Source organism: Hesperophylax consimilis, chromosome 23 (assembly GCF_061612785.1).
Source record: "Hesperophylax consimilis isolate HC1 chromosome 23, BYU_Hcon_1.0, whole genome shotgun sequence".
NCBI lineage: Eukaryota > Metazoa > Arthropoda > Insecta > Trichoptera > Limnephilidae > Hesperophylax > Hesperophylax consimilis.
Window position 1 is genome coordinate 28,556,257 of NC_142858.1, and position 7,494 is coordinate 28,563,750.

A 7,494-nucleotide genomic window follows, 5' to 3' on the forward strand; every position below is an offset into this window, starting at 1 on the left:
AGATATGCTCCTATGATATACTAGATATACTCAAACGCAGGTGTAAAAATAATTTTCTAAAGTAATTAAATGTTTTAACAATTGTATGCAAAAATAGCCTCTAAAGTAATATTATTTAGAGCTTAGTTAGTAGACGAGATCAGTGGCATTTTCAACTCAATTTGATGTGACAAGTACGATTTTCGTGAGCATTAGATATGCTCCTATATGCGATTTTATCCCAGATATTCAACGTCACTTTGTTAATTATTTCTATCGTATGTTAAACTAACTTCATTGATATCAAAAAGTGACGTTGCCGTCGTTATTTGTGTCAAACGCAGGTGTACAAATAATTTTCTAACGTAATTAAATGTTTTAACAATTGTATGCAAAAATAGCCACTAAAGTAATATTATTTAGAGCTTATTATCGTACGAAATTGCGTATTAGTCTCAACAATATTCGAAAGGAACTATAAGGCTCAAGAATTGTATGCAAAATTAACCTCTAAAGTAATATTATTTAGAGCCCATTATCGAATGATGTTGTTTGCTAGCACAAAGCTGGTTTGTTTGTATTGGTCCATCTGAAGCTAGCTTCAGGTTAGTTTACTGTAACCATCAATGACTTGCTACTGGCTAACAGATTATATTAAATATTACCGTTATTCAATATTCATGTGTATCACACGAATCAGTTGACTGGTTGATTTGTTTTTGCGTTTTTTCAGCTTTACAATGTCACGAAGGAGAGTTAATAAAATCTTTCAGCTTTGCGAAATGGATTTTAAATACGGTAAGCTATTACATATTTCTAAATAATAACCTAAATTGTAAAATATAGTAATTAACAATTTTAATCTATGCTTATCAAATGAGTACAGAATAATTACCGTATTTTATTATATAGGTCATGATTTTTTTTCTTTCTTTTTTGAGAACCCAAGCAGTAAAATTATTTTGAATAATAGATATATATTATGTTTTAACAAAATTCAAAAAAGCTAACCTAAAATCTTGTGGTAAAAATGTCAAATCAAACTAAAGACATATTCCGATACTAAAATATGCATTTAAAAGCATGTTTTGTTTTCAAACAGTTGTTTCTTAAAATAATTAAGTTAAAACGAAGTTTTACACGTCGGATAATCACCCATTAATTTGTTCATATTCAAATTAAGCAAATTCCCTTGTGGTTAAATAAAATTTGCAAAAACAGAAAACTGCAGGTACATATGTTTCTTAATGTGTTAGTTCTTGATATTTTATAGATGTTCCAAGAACCAGTGATTTACGTACATCAATAAACAGTACTGACGACACGATCTCGTCTTCACCCTTTTCGCCAATTTCCAAAGGACAAGGATTGATCTTCAGCAATATGCAGAGCATACTGGGCGAAGAAATTAAGGTGAAACAGATGTGACAATTCCCATACAATCTATTTTTCAGCCACATTTTAAAACTATAGATGATATTTTATTTATTTTAGTACCGAAAAATAATACTCGTAATGAGTTTATCGCGAACGAAAATTTCACTGTTCTGTCACTTATAATAACCAAGTAATTAAATTAACAAAAGTAATTATTTTATGCGGGCACCGCCAGCCGAAATGCCCGAATCCGTGTTAGAAGGAGACAAACATATGTGCGAGCCATATGTTTCACGTGCACGCTATTAGCCCATTCCTACGGTGTTAAAGTGGTCAGTAAATTTGTAGTAAAAATGTGAATTTGCGCGGCTTGATTTGTTATTCTGATAGAATGTTCGTTTTGCTTTTTTACGAATGTTCCAGTATTACTCGTCGCAAGGAACATTTGCGGTTTTGGCACGCAGTAAAAAAGGCAAAATTAACTGTATAATAATTATAGTGAGAGCGGTTGTAATTATTTAGAACTTTCTTAAATCTGTAACTATCACTAGCTAGACGCCCGCCAATTCACATTCTCTCATTCATTTGAGCGGCCGCTACACTACTCGCTTCGGCGCTTCGACGAAGTCCTCGACGAAGTTAGCCGAAGTCCGAAGTGCGTGCCCACACACTCGTGCAACTTCGCGAGTAGCTCAGTCTCTCGCTCTCGGAGTCCGTGCACTAGGCAACATGGACGTTCAAGTGGCAAATAAAGGATGAAAGTAGATTAAATGCTGTTGAAATGAGATCCCTGAGGCGTATAATAATAATAATAATAATAATTGGATAATTTGTAAAGCGCCGTTTTTGTGAAAAATCACCTCAAGGGCGTATGTGTGGTAAAACCATGTTTGATCGTGTGAGGAATGTGGAGATCCGCAAAGAGGGCAAGGCTGATGTAAGCGTAATGAGTAAGATTAAGAAAGGGACGCTTAGATGGTTTGGGCATGTAGAGCGAATGAGCGAAGATAGGAGTGTAAGGAGGATATATGATGCAAATGTGAATGGTAGCAGAAGTCGGGCCATGTCAAGAGTCAGAATAATAGAAGAGTATGTATGAGACGATGTATGAATGTGAATGAGGCAAGGAGTGTGTGCCAAGACCGAGTTGTTTGGCGGTCCGTCCTCTCTGCCTACCCCTGCGGAGAAACGGCGTGATGGTTATTTTTTTTTTTTTTTTTTTTTAAAGTGAATACCTCACAAGAGTCCCAACTGCTCCCGTCTGGAGCCAGTGAGACTATGGCATCCCCAATTGGGGGATGTTGTGAGGCTGTAGGTAAGTGGGGAAGGGAAAGAGGAAGGTGGGGAAGTACCTGGCTATTCAGATCTAGTCACTAAACACGGCTTAAGCCATTTGGAGCAACGTTTCAATTCTGAATGGTGGTCTTACACCAGGGCGATACTGGTAGTATCTTCCACTCTGGAACGTGCCGCAAATATACTATATATTATTTTAATTAATTAATTGTGAAATAACACAAATCAATCAAATAAAATTTATTTGCGCACGCCGGGTTCGAACCCGCGACCTTCGGAATGGCAGTCCAATGCGTTACCACTGGACTATGCCGGCCGTCAAGTTTATTCAAGGTTAGTTAGTTATCTTTATGGTCTCTTTCAATTGGGTCCCAAATAACCGCCTCGGATTGGAGTGTTTCTAGGAACAAAAAAATTAGGTCCTGTGACCACAGTGTAGAAGCCATATTTTATTACGTATAGTCACTATGACTCTGCGCACGCACAACCACCAAACACGACGTCTCGAAGCGAACTGAAGTGAACCGAGTAGTGTGGGCAGAAACTTCGTGTTCGAACTTCGAGTCCTTTGACTCGGGCGCATTTACCGACAACAATCGGAAGTCGGGCGAAGCGAAGCGAAGATGACCGAAGCGAAGCGAAGTTCGTGCCCACACTATCGTATTCGGTCAACTTCGATCAACTTCGCGAGTAGTGTAGCTGGGCTACAACAGTCATTGTCTGCCGCGGTTTGAAGTGACTTTTTTCGATTTTGTACAGCATTGTTATTCCATAAAAATGAGGCGTGCCCTTTATAAGAATCATCAGTATTCCGGGAAAAGAGTGAATCCAAGACTAAAGCTGCTGCCACACGCAAAGCTCACATCAAAAGTTAATGTACAGCGCATCATCTTTTCAACCGACACACGACGCTATCAAATATTTCTTCCTATGGTAGGAGAGGGGGTCAGTTGAATTCGAGAGCGGCCGAGGAACATAATTTCATTTGTCAAAGTGACAACTTTACTTACTGACAGCTTGAGCACGTTTTCGAAATGGATGATACTTGTCGCCTATTGCTGGATCTGTTGGACAGCTCATCCTCAGATGAAGATGCCGCCAACTATATAGTTATAAATGCTATTTAAAAAACTTTTTAGATTTTAAACAATCTGTGCGTAAATAGCGCATTTTCACATAACCTGACATAACCTCTCCGTCGAATCAGGAAATTCGCAGTTCGCACGCCGATCGACGAAAGCGACATATAATAAATTATTGTAAAATAAGCTCAACTTTCGTCCAAGCCGTCCAACTTTATCAAAAAACCGAATGATATTACCATATAAACATACTGAGATTAAAAATATGATTAATTTTGAAAGGGCGAAAATTTGTTTACTTCAAATTCAAATATTGATTATATTTATATTTTAAATATATGTTAAGTATGTTTGCCAAATAAAGTTTTTTTTATGTTCCTAAATTTACTAGCACACATGACGATATGAGCTAACATAATAAATAAGAAATGCATTATTAGGCTCCTTATGTCATGGCTGTCAAAGGGAACACGGAACTTAGTTGGTAGCTCCGTAATTTAAAATGACCCCCTCTCCTTTTTACGGCGGAGAGGGGGACGCATAACTTTTCAAATATCGCGTCGGGAGCGGTTACGTAAAATAAATTCGGTTAGCGAAGTTCAGAACCACACTTATAGCGCGTTATATTTTTACGTGTGTCTGGTCTGTATGGGATTGTATGGCGAGCGCTATTGTGCTTTATATTATCTGTTGATGTGAGCTTTGCGTGTGGCAGCAGCTTAAGTGCGAACGGGATGAAACGTCAGCACGGCGAATCGGAATACAGGTAAGTATTATGAAATTATTTCAAAATATTTTATTATTTTTTAAATATTTTCTCGGTACCTACCTAACTAACTAACCATCACGCTTGTTATTTTATGACCCATGTCGCTCGTTTGGTATAGGGTGATTCATATTTAATGTTGCTCAAAAATTATACTCCTTTAATGCCTTTATATTATATCTTTTAGTTCCCACAAACACTGGCGCGGAAATAAAGAAAACAAGTGTTCGAATGACGAGACCCCTAAAATTAATTTTTGTGGAGAAATCCAGGACTGCTTCTCTGTGAGAAAGATGATGAATTAATTGGACAAAGTAGACCAATTCAAGCTATCGGACAAAATATTAAAACAAACATTGAAAGAAAAAGGATCTTACAAAAAAAAGAAATATGGACAGAATATGTGAAAAGAATAAAAAATAAATAAATAAGTAAATAAAAAATCTTTTACTATCGTCGTTCCCGCCAGGCATCGTGAGTTCAATTCCACAGCTGGCTAATTCCTCCATCACGACCCAGGCAACGCTTTCCGCTTACTGTGATGGCAGTTTTACAACTAGTTTATGGACACCGTGTATAAGATATTTGTACAAAAAGTTTTTTTTTCAATCACCTTTCTGCCCTATAAAGGATTTACTATTATTTACATGACATGTTTGTCATTTGTGAAAATAAAATATACCCATTTACAAAATACAAAAAGTTTTTTAATGTGAAAAGGCGACTTCATATGCACACTGTAGGCATCGTCTTTGTGGACACTCATAATATATTACGACGCACGTGGCGAGCTGATTTCAAAACAATGCCTATATTATTTAGATGCTTGATATTACGAGAGCCCTTTCTGACTTATGCATATGACAAATTTGTTTCTCCGTCTGGCAATTCTAACCACTTCGTTGGTTTGATGAATGCGCCCCATAGAAATGTAAGAAAAAGTGTAACCTTTTGACTTATTCGCGAAATATTTGTGAGCAAGCAAAAGCGCGAATACATGGTTACTATGTAGGTATATACCTACATCGCTTGGTATGATTATGTTCATTTAGCAAAAGCGGCCTTAAAAAAAAAGGTCCAGTTAACGCCAGCTCCCGGCACACATACCGTTGTTCCTAGCCGGCTCCTTTTATAAATTATTTAATCTTCCCAGGCATTGATTTAGTTTAGTGAATTGAACAAACCTCTATCTCGTGTCTCTTTCATACTCATGCGAAACATCGTAAATTTTTTGAAATGGAGTCTTTTTCGCAAATGGTTTTGGTTGGGTAAATAAAAATTTCCTGTACCAACGCGCGCGGAGCTGCGTGAAATGTCTTTTATACGTATTTTTTGCAATGAAATTGTGTATTTTTCAGCCGTTTTCTACGATTATGTAATTATAGGTACCATAAAAAATTTATATAGATTAATATTACTTATATACGTTCGCAAACCAATAATTCATCTCAATATTATAAAGCATAACGTGTTAAAAGTGTTTTATTAGACGATATTGAAAATAACACCATCTATCGGCGTAAAGTTTCGAAAAATGTTTTGAGATGGCCCTTAACCATGAAACTTCCTCAGATTCAGGTAATATTCACTGATAATAATCTGAAATATTACAGAGCTACCTTAGCTTATAGTAAATTGTTATAGGTAATATCAGAAATGCTGCTAATTAATATTCCGTTGCAAATGCGTAATTAGTCTGTTATTTAGTCATTAGGTTAGGTTAGGTTTCACATTTGTGCACTTGACTTACTTACTACATTGAGATATTATTATTGGATAAATATATATATAATATATTATGCTTTATTTTAGAAACCAAAACTGAAGTAATGTTAGAAAGGAGTCCGCCGATGTCCGACGATGATGATTCACTATACAAACCGAACAACGTTACTTCTTCAACAATCAGGTATCTACAGTAACATATAATTTGATTATTATATGGTCAGAGGTGCGGCCCAGAAAGCCGAAGGTCCTAGGTGCGAGTCCCAGATGTGACCGTATCTTTTCTGTTTCAGATTTTAGATTGAGTGATGCTAATATTGTCTTCATTTAATCAAATAATTTAATTTAATTATAATTATTTTACAAGCAATAATTATTCGCCTGAAACACTCATCCAGATTGAAAAATCTCCTGATAAAAGATACATGACGCCAACGGGACTCGAACCCGTGTCCCTTCGATTTCCGGTCGACAGCTCTGACCACTGAGCTATGGCGGCTTATCGCTTATCCGCGAAATAATTCAATATATACTAGTGTTTCATTCAACAATTACTGCTTGTTTATAATTTGAGGTTTTACTAATTAAGTTTAAAGAAAGCTAATTAATGTATTGTTACTTTTTAGATATGAAAATTTCCAACGCCGATGATGAGCAACATCATTTAGAGAAGCAGGAAGCAATCGAAGTGTCATCGACTACAACTCGAAGCACTATTTCTACTAGTAAAGGAGCACGAGTGCATGACCGTAAAAACTCATGTCCATATTGTACTAAACTGGTAACGAACTTCTCACGTCATATTAGCACCCAACATCCCTTAGAGGCAAAAGTTATTGAATACAATAAAATTTTGGAGTTTTTTTTTTTTTTTTTTTTTTTTTTATTGTTATTAAGTTTAATTTGTAGAACTCCATTTTAATTTTTATTTTTTATATATTCAATAATATTGTTATTGGGTTTATAAAAACAGTTTATTTTTAAACAAGTTCTGCTGTGTAATTATTATTACGCGTGACAGCTGTTTCGCCCTCTGAAGACAGTTTGATAATGCCTTCAGAGGGCGAAACAGCTGTCACGCGTAATAATAATTACACAGCAGAACTTGTTTAAAAATAAACTGTTTTTATAAACCCAATAACAATATTATTGAATATATAAAAAATAAAAATTAAAATTTTGGATACTGATCTGCGAGAAAGAAAAAGAAAGCGAGAATTGATTTCAAGGCAAATTAGAAACAGAGGTAATTATCTTTATAATCAGAAC